Source organism: Alosa sapidissima, chromosome 19 (assembly GCF_018492685.1).
Source record: "Alosa sapidissima isolate fAloSap1 chromosome 19, fAloSap1.pri, whole genome shotgun sequence".
In the NCBI taxonomy this organism is placed as follows: Eukaryota; Metazoa; Chordata; class Actinopteri; order Clupeiformes; family Clupeidae; genus Alosa; species Alosa sapidissima.
This window is the reverse complement of record NC_055975.1, coordinates 15,733,379-15,746,004: the sequence shown is the minus strand read 5'-3', so window position 1 is coordinate 15,746,004 and position 12,626 is coordinate 15,733,379.

The window sequence follows — 12,626 nt, the reverse complement described above, 5'->3', positions numbered from 1 at the left end:
TCTTTCTCTCTCATTCGTTCTCAGCGTATCAATACCGTGGCCTTCCTGTGTGATTTATCTGAGCAGACAGTGCCACCAACATCTGGCCTCTGTTTCCCTTGCCTTGTCATCTGGATGTCAGAGTGTTTACAAATATTCTGATTGGCAGTGTTGAGGGACCGCTGGCTGTTTACCGCACGCCTCAGCAGCGCTGATCTGGGGTCAGCGAGAGGAATCCGAAAGGACAGGTCAGCTGCCAGGGAGCATAAATAAACTCGGGCAAGGAGACGGCCCTGTAAGGATGCAGACACGGAAGGACAGAGCCCGAGGAAGTGGAAAGAATTGTGCCACCTAATCCGTGATCTATGGTTTTGTGGGGCCATCGCAAATGTCCTCACAAGGTCTGTGGTTGACCATGAGGATCAATTAGAATGAGGTATAGACAGGTAGCCTAGGGCTGAGGTATCATTTGTAATTGTACTTGTAATCTTTTTTTCAGCAGGGACAGTGTACAAATAAACTTTAATCTTGTATAAAACTAGGACAGATGCATTGTGCCAGGTTTTAGAAAATATTGTTAATTTCCACACGTGAAAGGTGAAATTATCTGGAATACGATGGAAGTACATTTATATAGTTGTCCATATAAGTGTATAGTTGTCAAGCGGTGTTCAATGCCAAAGAGGTGCATCAAGAGATAGTTTTTTAAATAAAGCGTTATTTAATAACTGTTACCAAAAATAATATTTCAATCAGGAAACTGTCATCTTATCACCTAACCTAATTATTTCACCTCACTCTGATGGTAGACTCACAATAATAGGTGATTACAAAAAAACACAGGGGTAAATTGAACTCATCAGTTAGGGCTCTAATGCAAAATCAACAGCATGGATGGTGAGGGCTCACCGTGTTTGGAAAAAAACTTAATACAAAATCCATTAAAGAACCTTCCCTCTCTGTGCACAAGTCTATAGTTCTCAGTCATCAGAATATCTCACTGAAGAAGGTAGCACATGTCATGGCCATGCACAAGATTTGAAAGAGAGCCTCTCAGATAAAGAAGGAAAGAAAGAAAGAAAGAAAGAAAGAAAGAAAGAGAGAAGGAGAAGAAACCCGACTTTGGGTTGAGATAGTTTGTAGTGTGTGTGTGTGTGGGGGGGGGGGGGGTGGGGGTGCTCAACATGAATATGCATGTCTGCTTATGAAATGATTACGGGTGCCTGTCAGTGCACCATAATATATCGCCAGGCCTTTTGTGTGCCCGGCCGTGGCACGCGAGGGCCAATCAAATGTAATCAATGGAGTGCTCGTACAAAGCTGGTCAGTGATTAGCCCCGGGAGGAGATGAGAGTCGAGGGTATGGAAAGACAGACAGAGAGAGAGAGAGAGAGAGAGAGAGAGAGGAGAGAGAGAGAGTTCCAATCATGTCTGGAGTATCCAGGCTGAAGCTGTGTCTCACTCCTAATTAATATTGTTATGAACCTTCAGTGTTATGATCGTCCTTTATGGTTAGTTATGGAGATAAGTGTGAATAGATGTACACAAGGTGTATTGTACAAACTGCACATAAATGAAATGTATTTGCATAGCCATTCTGAAATGATGTAAATGTATGCGTACAGCTGTGATACTGTGAACTATGAATACCATACACCAAAACAGACACATTTATTTTAGTGCACATGAACCTTTAAGCAATTCCATCCATATCCTTCTCTTATTTTACATGGAACCACAGTGTGCGTTTAGTACTTTTTACTACTCACATAATTAACAGAATTTAGGACCGAATTAGAACATAACTGTAATGAATAGCATTTTATACCCACAGAGACAACATTTGATACATGACTATATGATTATTACAATGGCCTCATTTCTTGTGTGAAAATACACTGAATTGAAAATAAAATAAAACTGCTCTGAGAAAAAAAAAATACTTTGAAACTTGAGTTACCACACAATGCACATAGGGTATTAGTTTGTTTAACTGACATACCTGTGCTGTATAACTTTGGAATTGCTATAATAACAGTCAGCTACCCATGACCCCTTAATTCCATCTCACTTGATCCTTGTTCACAGACACCCAAGAGTGCTGCACTTGCCTCCTCAGTCGAGTCGACGAAACATAGTTAGGACTTTTTTTTTTTTTTTTTTTAACATGGATGAAAAGCGCAAACACAAAATAAATATAAAACACCAAATCGTCCCTTTTAACACCTTTTCAAAAATAAACAGTGGTGTGGTGTGTTTCTGAAGTGGATCCTGTTTCACTGGAATGGCGATAGGGTGGGGTGGGTTGGAGAGAGAGGGATGCGTGCTGCTAAAAGTGACATGTTAGCTGGGTTTATTTTGAATTCTGCACATTCCTCCACCCCCTTCACTCCATTAGAGTAAAGGTGTCATCAGACCAGTCAAGAGACACCCGAGAATCTGTCTTCATGCGGTTACCTATCCTCCTGTAGTGCCCCCATATCGTGTGTGTTCTTATACAGTTACGTATGGGTTTGTAGGCAGTTGTGCGTGCTCATAATGAAGTAAAATATTGCTCTGCTTTACATGCCATAGTAGCTTTCACAATCTTCAGTGTCTCCATTTTTCTAGATGTGGCTAGTTTGTCCACGTGGTCTTTGTTGGGTGGAAGCACACAAGCATACACGATGACCTCACAGTGACCACAAACCGAGCATGTATATTTTGTGTAAGGGTGAGAAAGACGGCTGGCTTTAACTCTGACCAGGTAGTTGCAGGTGCACAGTAGGTGCTGTCTTTTTTGTGAGGTGGTGTTTATGAGTGTGTGTTTGTATGTGTGTGTGAGTGTTGGGGGGGTTAGGGAGGGGGGGGGGGGTGTTCTGTTCGCCCAATCTGTCCCTGTTGTTCTTGGACCCTGGGAATCCAGGAGCACATTGTACACACGGTGAGAAAGGCAATCCGGACGGATGGTCCGCATGAATCACAGGCTCATCCTGAGTCCCCGCCCACTCATTATCCTCCACCACATCTCCCCCAGGGGCTCAGGGTGGCTGGGGTGGAGTTTGGGGAGGGGGCGACCACTGTGCCTTTAGCTTGGCCATGAGGGGGGCAAAGGGGTGTGGGTGTGGAGGGAGGGAGGGGGCTCATTACCAATCTGTCAGCGTACCTCCGTCATGGATGGCTTGTTTGAGGCCTGTCTCAGGTGAGGGGTCCACTGCTCCACTACTCTCTTACTTTTCACCACAGCACCAGCCCCCACCCTCTCTCTCTCTCTCTCTCTCTCTCTCTCTCTCTCTCTCTCTCTCTCTCTCTCTCTCTCTCTGTGTGTGAAGGTGTGTGTGTGTGGTTTTTCGGGATCATTGGGAAAAGGGGAGTAGCAAGGCGGTGTTTGCCTTTCTTCCCACATTCTCTCCCCTGAGCTGCAATTTTCCAGCTACTGATATTGGTGAGAAGAGTCGGAGGCCAAACCACATTTGCCAAATTAGACACTTTCCCACCTCTGCTCAGGTGAGTGCCCCATCCTTTAACTACAACTCCCATTCTCTCCCATAATTGAAAAACAACACCATGACATTCAAGTAACTAGTCTACTGCAGTATACCACCACGGATACGGTACATAAACATGCACTTATTCCAAATGTCTTGTTCTCTTTTTCAAACTTCAGGAAATAAAACTACTTATTCAATCAAACAAATATAATTGAAAGGAATGAATCCCGAAAGCACGATAATTGTTTTTAATTTGTGAGTGGGAATGCTCATAAATGTTATGTTAATCAGTACATAAATATCCAATAAAGTCTCTCCATTATTGCTAAGTGATGTCTCATAACTGATAATGAGAGAAGCGTTTCAGAAACAGGTATCTAGGATTGACAACCTAGTACATATAATATAATATAATATAATATAATATAATATAATATAATACAAATAAATCTGAAAATACACAAGGGACCCCTCTACACTTTCAAGTCCAAAGCTACATGCATTAAGCTAGTTTTTATAACATCTTCACATTGTTTTCATATTCATATGGCCTGCTGATGGACAGAAAAAAAAGATTATTCATAAGAGCTACCCTAGGATGTTCATTATGTAGTTTTGTGCACAAGGGCAGAAACCATCTAAGATGTGAAAATATCTTGTTTAGGATAATATTGCAGAATATGGCGAGGACATACACAATAGTTAGCAAGCTTGTTACGGTTTTTCAGTGCAAACTATGCAGTTTTTTGTCTACGTAAGACATTAGCTCTGTGATGCATCTGTAATATGTGTTAATTAAGTATGTGTTTGCAGGGTTTTTTTATTTTTTATTTTTTGCAGGTTTGACGGATTGATCTAAAGTCCTTGATCACCACATCTGCACACATCACCTCCCAGCTGTCTCGTGCAGAAGGGTGGCATCAATAATCATCTTGTTCCCCCATTTTAATCATTCCCTGCTGCATACAAATGAGAGCAGGAATCTGAAGTAGTTTTTTGAGCTGCAGGATAAATTTATCCAACTTTGCTACACTTGATACTTAATGGTAGTCATTATTTTCCTTGATATTTAACGGTCGTTACTTTTATCACGGAAATAAAGAGAAATAATGAGAAAAGAAATAATCTGACATTTTGTGTGTGTACATAGTATGCATCCGTGTGTCTGTGTGTGTGTGTGTGTACATACATAAATCTCACACACAAACAGAGAAGACCCTTATTCTAAGGCGGGCTCTCTCAGGTTGGGGACTCATGTTTGTTTCCAAACACCACGTATTGTGTAGGTGATACCTGACTCTTGAGAAAATATAGAGGGCAGGGATGTGTGTGTGTGTGTGTGTGTGTGTGTGTGTGTGTGTGTGTGTGTGTGTGTGTGTGTGTGTGTGTGTGTGTGTGTGTGTGTGTGTGTGTTGGGGCTGAGTGGGTGATGGGCAGGTTGGCTTTGAGGTCACAGCAGCTGCTAATCTCTCTTCAGTCTCAGAATTGAGTTTACCTGCAAACCTCATACTTGGGTGCTCACCTACCTACCTACCCACCCACCCACCTGACAACGCACACACACACACACACACACACACACACACATACACACATACACACACACACACACACGCACACCTCCTATGTTCAATGAGCCTTGTTGGGAAAAACTGTTTCCCATGCACCCCTCTCCTCAGGAGGCCGCACACAGCCCCACAGAGGTCTGATTTGTATTCCCTGCTGAGACCGCCCAGTCTTCCCATGGAGTTCCCCTCATTACCTGCTGGAGCAACAAGCAGACGAAGACCCCCCGCCACCGCGCTACCTTCCTCCACACACACACACACACACACACACACACACACACACACACACTCTCTCTCTCTCTCTCTCTCTCACACACACCCACACACACACACACACACACACACACACACACACACACACACACACACAACATACCACACACACATTCAAACATACACACACCCTACCTGCAGTGCTGCCCAGGTACCCAGCAATCTTTAATGCAATGTCAACTCATGTGAGTTGTTATAATCATAATTAATTGACAGTAAGTTCACAGTGATATGAATGACTGAAGGCAACATGAACAAAATTTGGAGTAAAATCATTGTACAAATTGTACATAAATCTATATAAAAACACACATAATTATTTTATAGATATATTCTAGCTACAATAACAACACTAAAATCTATACGAACAACTGCGATGAAGAACAACACTAGACATTGTTACATGCGTGAAATCAGATCAGATGTACGCGAGTTCTCAGGTTCAATTTTTTTGTTCTGTGGTGTTTGCAAATTGAGGCTTTCCGTTTTATTTATGTCTTTATTTATTTATTTATTTTAATTCTCAGTACCTAAAACAGCTCAATATTTCTTTCCCTCATATGCGTTTACAAATACTCGGATTCCACATTAGATTCTCACATACATTTCTTAGCATACATCTGATGATATTGATCATCTTCTGTGGTGAAAATCAGGTAAAAACCGACAATCCCTGAGCTGTGGATGTGTTTGCAGCCTTTAATCCTGGCGAAATATGGGCTGAATGAGTTCATTGTGCGGTACCTGAGGGGCCAGGGCGGCTGGGCTGCTCGACTGGGTCTAGTGATTGACTCAACCCCAGCATGAAGTGCTGTCATGTTGCCTCAGACAAAGCGGCATTAGGGCAGAACAAGTGTTTAAAGGGTCCGTGATTGACAGATGGCTGTCACATTAGATGAGAAGATAAGTGAGTAGCTCTCCAGAGAAGAAACGACTTCCTCTTGACAGTGCGTTGACCTTCGACCTCAGGAGGCTGATGACTTGCTCCTGGAGGCCTTTCCCCACAGGTGCGGCAGATCGAGCTCAGACCGCTTGTAGCCTAATTTATAGACCAAAAGGAAAAGAAAAATCACATCGACACTGTACATCCACAAGACATGCATTCAGTCCAATTCAGCCACACAATGCTGAAAAAAGGAATAATATTGTACAATTCTAAATATGCACGTACAAAACAGCACATAAAGAATGACAAAGCAATATGGCCACTCCAACACACACACACACACACACACACACACACACACACACACACACACACACACACACACACACACACAAACACAAACACAAATGACATGTCACTTTTTATATATTCGTCGGACTACTAAGAACAGAGAGTGTATAATATACATATTATGTATATTCATGGCTTTTCTGTGGTTATCAGGGGTGAAAATGTGGAATCAGTCCAAACTACAAATATTGCTATTTTCTGTCTTAAAACATCTGGCCCTTCCCTGAGCAATACAAATGCATTGACAGAATGTTCAAAACATCCAATCTTGAAATTATTTCTCTGCTCAAAACAGCAATATTTTTCTCTGTCTCCCTCAGGGTAAGGCTTATAATTCAAAACTTTTGCATTTCCTGTTATTTGTCCTTTCAGAATTTACACAGATTGATGATGATTTTTAATGATAAATCCCAAAAGTACTAGTTTCGCAAAAATACCTCAAAAGGGGCATATTTCATCCTCATGACTTGCCCACTCTTTTCATAAAGCAAGAGTATCGGGGCATTCTCATTGTTTCTCTTTCTCCTTCTCACATGCACACATGCAAAGACACGGACAATTTCAGTGTGCCATAGCCTCTTTGCCTTCAGTTGCATAAGCAATTATGCTTTACTGAAAAAAAAAAAAGTAAAAGTTCAGACTATACAAGCTTTCAAAATAAAGACCTTTATTTGTATACCTCTAGTGGATCAAAGACACTAAAATGTAAAAAAAAAAATACATTAAGGCCTAAAAGCATGCATTACTGAGTTTGAATGAAGCAGTATGTTGTTAGCAGGGGAGTAAGTGTACCAACTATCCTATGTGTGTGCATGTTCCACAGCCAGAGTGTTTGAAAAGAAAAATTAATTGTTCCACTTTTCTTCTTTTCAACTTGAGCAAGATGGTGAAGCTTGGCACCTGTGGATATGAAAGAACAACTCTGCACGCATTCTGTCGCGCAGTCTGTAATCTACTGTAATAAGCTGAACCATTAAAACAAGTAAAAAAAAACTCTAAAATCGATTCAGATAGATTCAGAGAGCTGGTACATAGTGGTTAAAGGAGTTCAGTGAAGTTTTATTACTGTGTTTTGAGACTCCCAACTGCACATTCCAACATTAACTATGGGCTGTATGTTGAGACCATATGAATACACTATGGATAATATATACACAGATAAAAGAAATCCAACTTTCTTTTTTTCATTAAACATGTTTTTTACTCTACTCTACCAACAGTGCTTCAACAAAACCAGGTGTAAGATAAATAGTTTCTTAAAAGGTTTCCAAAATGAAGACTGAAGTCTTCAATTAATGTGCATGTGTCCAATTGCTTATTATCACAGTATAATGGTGCTCAAATATTTATTCAACAGCATTGGATTCCCCTGGTGGCTTCTCCACATTGCTCATACACAATTGCTTGGTGTATAGACCCAGTGGTAATTTTATTAGAGAAGAAATATAGATGCAATAAATGCATATAATGCAATAAGGCAATAATTGAGCTCCTGCCTGGTGACATATACATTAACTACAGTCTAGGTTTAAAAATAACAAAGAAGCTTTCAACACACACACACACACACACACACACACACACACACACACACACACACACACACACATTGATACATACATTTCAAGTTCAATGAAGAAAACATAGTTATACCCACCAATCACTGAATGAAGTGTTATTGTATATGATTAAAAATGAAATTTTATAGAAATTACTATTAGCACATAATTTACTCAATGCCAGGATCTATGGACAAGACCTCTCTACACATAATTCTTACCATTTCAACAACTACGATAAAGTGAAAGCGAACACAAGGAAGGAGTCCAGTCCAGTGAAATAATTATAAAACTGTAGCCATACACCAACATGCCCTCATGCCACCACACTCACACACACACCTATGGTGCATTCAAATTCGCAAAAATAGGTTTTTGTTTTCCGTTTGCCTTGAATTCTCCACGAACATTTGTGAACACTCGCAAACAGTTTGAGAAAGTAGTTCTCTGTGACGATATGAGAGAGCTGGGTGGAAGGTTACCGTTTTCACGAAATCACTGAAATTGAATGTTTCCTACAAATGTTGACCACTGTTTGCCGGATATTGAACACACCTCTACTCATAGCCGTACATATGTACTTCTATGTGTGTGTGTGTGTGTGTGTGTGTGTGTTTGTGTGTGTGTGTGTGTGTGTGTGTGTGTGTGTGTGTGTGTGTGTGTGTGTGTGTGTGTGTGTGTGTGTGTGTGTGTGTGTGTGTGTGTATGTGTGTGTGTGTGTGTTTGTGTGTTGTGTGCATGTTTGGCAACGAAGAGGTCAGGCTCAAAATCTCATTCCATCACAATCATGTTACCATTGAATAAGAAAAAAATCCCTCCTTTTTTTACAACCAAGCATGAACCCAACCCATGGCTACCACAAATAAATGCATAATAACAATTATTTCATTCCCTCGACCCGAAAAACCTGGCAGAGTCGAGGGCAATGGAGCCGGAAGGAGGCTGTACGGCTTGGGGAAAGATTGAGGCATTAATAAGCAGTGCAGCACTTAGCACATGCAGGGCGGGAGAGCGCCATGATTACAGTATGCTATCAAGAAAATTAGTTGTTTCATTTGAGCATGTCCCCAGCATGCTCCTGAAGCAAGCATAACAACTTGCTTTTGTTTACCCGAATACTTCATTATGTAAAGACAAGCTCAAGATTCTAAACACCTGCTACTGCCAAATCACATATTCAATTATTGTGCTTGCTTAAGATCATCCAAATATTTTGTCCACTTACCAGGAACAAAAACAGTGGTAAAGTGATTAGAGCAGAGGAGTGGTGTTACAGCCTACAGGAGTGTTGGAAAGGCAGGAAAGAGAGAGAGAGAGAGAGAGAGAGGGAGTGAGAAAGAGAAAAATGGAGGGAGGGAGAGAACATGGACGAACAGCAGAAAAACAGAGACAGACAGAGAGAGGGGGAAAGGACTGGGAGAGAGTGAAAGGGAATGTGTGTGTATATGATGGACAGAATGCTATGTCTGATAGAAAAGAAGAGAGGAAGAGTAAAGGAGGGAGAGAGAGAGAGACAAAAATATATGGAAGGAGAAGTGGGACAAGTGGGCGGGACATTGGCAAAATGGCTCAGTAAATTTCACAGAGGTCATCGGCAGAGGTCGGAGGTGACGGCCTGTGGTCATCCTTCACCCGGCCGAGCTACTTTGATGAGTAACCGGACACTGGGCAGACATGGGGTTTAGATAATTGTTGTGATTGTGTTACTCCTCACCAGGGCCTGACATTTTGATAGAGACAAAGAGAAGGATGTGAGAGCCTCAGCCTGGACCAGCAGCGTCCATCTGCCTCGACCACTGGCCACACAGTGGCAGATGAGAAAGTCATCACCATAGCAGTGTGACACCAGGAGCTGCTTACACACTCTGAGGCAAGAACAACTGATTATTGATGGACAAGGGGAAGTGTGTGTCTGTAGGGGATGCCTGACTATACATACATGGAGGTGCAAAAATACTGTTGTAAATGTGTGTAATGTTATGTATGTGCCCCCCCCCCCCCCCCCCTCTCTCTCTCTCTCTGTGTGTGTGTGTGTGTGTGTGTGTGTTTGAGTGTGAATGTAAGGTGATGGGGGGATTGTGAGAGCAAATGAAGTTGTCACTCTCTGTCAGACATGCTAGCTCCCTGTTAGGAGAAAGAGAATTGATTAGTCAGAAGAGGAGAGGTAAGGAGGAAGGAGAAGAGGAGAGAGAGAAGATGAGAGGAAAGGAGAGATGAGGAGAGTGGAAGACAGGAGAAGGGGGGTGTGGGGGGGGGGTGTAGAGACAAGAGTCGAGGAGAAAGGAGGAGAGGAGAGGAGCAGTGATGGTCAGACAGCTGTTCATCAAACGCCTCCTCCTCGACGGAGAAAGGGATTAATTTGTGGAGCGGAATGGCAGGCAGGGTCACAATGGATCGGGGTTCCTCTCGGTTCTCCATTATGCTGCGATGCTTCCAGGGTGCTGTTGAGTTTTGCCACTGAGGGCTTTGTGTGCCTTTGACTGACAGCGTGGCTTGCGGAAATGGGTGTGGGGCTGGGTGAAGGTTTCCTTTTTTCCCCAGCGATGGGAACTCCACTTAAGATTTGAATTGCCTTCTCCACTCCAATCAGCTTGGTAGAAGTTAAATGAAGTGCCCCCAACCCCCCCCCCCCCCCCACCACCACCACCACCACCACCAAACCTCCATACCACCCCACCCCTACCAACCTCTCACCCTACTCCCCCCATCCCCATTTGTAGAATAAGGCTCATGCAGGAGGCTGACAGGAGCACAATCAGTTCACCATTCACCGGCGGCCCCCATTTTAACTTTGCGGGGAAAGGCATTCCGTGTTAACACAGACCTCGACAATTAGACAGAGAGGGAAAATATTTGAAATAGACAAAGACCAAGTCCTGGATTTTCCAGCCATACAGGTGTGTGTGTGTGTGTGTGTGTGTGTGTGTGTGTGTGTGTGTGTGTGTGTGTGTTTCAATCAAAATTTAGATTTAGAAAGGAAAATGAAAATGTACTTTATTTGTTTTTTCATTTGACCATTTTTGTCTCTATATTACTCTATGACAGACTGGATAATTGGACAATTGTAACTTCTAACGCTCTTTATTCTCTCAGTTCTGTATTTTTTTCCCACCATTTCTTAGTCTTCAGCTACCACTGAACAGTATACATTCACTGCCATTCTTAATACGACATTCTTGTTTCTTGCAGTCCCACGCCATAATCTGTTGTGAAATTTTGCCACAGAGACATCAAAACCATATGAGTAGGCTTCTGTCAGACGAACAAGCAACAGAAAAATAAGAGTTTTGGCTTGTTTGGTGAGAACAGTGTGTGCCCACACTCGGTGACAGAGTCTGCCAGCGAGTCCCAAATTAAAAGATATAGAGGAAAATTGTATTATTTCAACAAACGGCGGCTTGCGGGAGAGGGCGCACACAAACACATGCAAATACACCAACGCGCAACAAAGGCGAGTTTGGGGCTGTGGCACAGGAACATGAGGTGCTGACTGAAGTATTTGTTTAAAAGAATGGAAGGACAAGAAAAAGAGGGAGAGAGAGAGAGAATGTGAGAGGGAGAGAGAGGGAGAGAGAGAGAAAGAGAGAGAGAGGGAGAAAAAACAGATGCAGCAATTAGGACTGGCATTGGCGCTTGGGAGAGACATGACAAGGGTGGATGACAGTGGCTTTCACCCCTCACACCCCCTTGTCTCCATCGTGAGTCCCCCCTAACAATCGCTGTCAGGAACACTCTTTGAGAAGTGCTTGCACCAGACAATGGCTCTTCACCCTTTTATTTAGTGCGCTGAGTGCTGCCACAGAATGCGGGAGAAGCCGAACACAGCGAGTAATGTGAGAAAGACAGGCAGCCATTGTGGAAAGTGTGAAAACCAGAAGGAGCCCCCTTTCAGAGGCTCGCCTGAAAGTGCTATGAAGACCTTTAGTCCTTTGCTCTCCCTGAATCCCCAATTAGACAAACATTAACATCAATTAAGCCTTTCTACGACACAGGTTCCATATAATTACCTTAATGGGCTGACGCTTTCTTTTGCGGCAATTTCTTAAACAAACTTGGGCCTTTGTGCAACAGGCTAAGAAAATGTTCAGCGGGGAGTATTTGCTTTTGTCAGGCTTTCTAAAGAGACAGCCGAATTGTTCTATTTAACAACAAACACCTTGAGGGAGGACCCTTCCAGGCAGGCCCCAGTTCCCACCGCATCAGACCCCGACACTACAACTGATTATCCTTCGTGGAGCAGCGCAGACAACCAGCGTCCTGCCGAGCAGGGCACACACGCAACAAAGGCCACAGCGAGCACACTGCCCAGGGTGTGTGTGAGTGTGTGAGTGTGTATGAGTGTGTGTGTGTGTGAGAGAGAGTGTGTGTGAGTGTGTGAGGGGAGCTCAGGGCCCCCAGAAAGCCCCCTCTCCCCTCGGCTTGAATTAGCTCTCTATTAAATACCCCCCCTCCCTCCATCTCCTCCTTACACTAACCCCCACCACCACCACCACCACACACACACACACACATACACACACACACACACACACAACTAAAA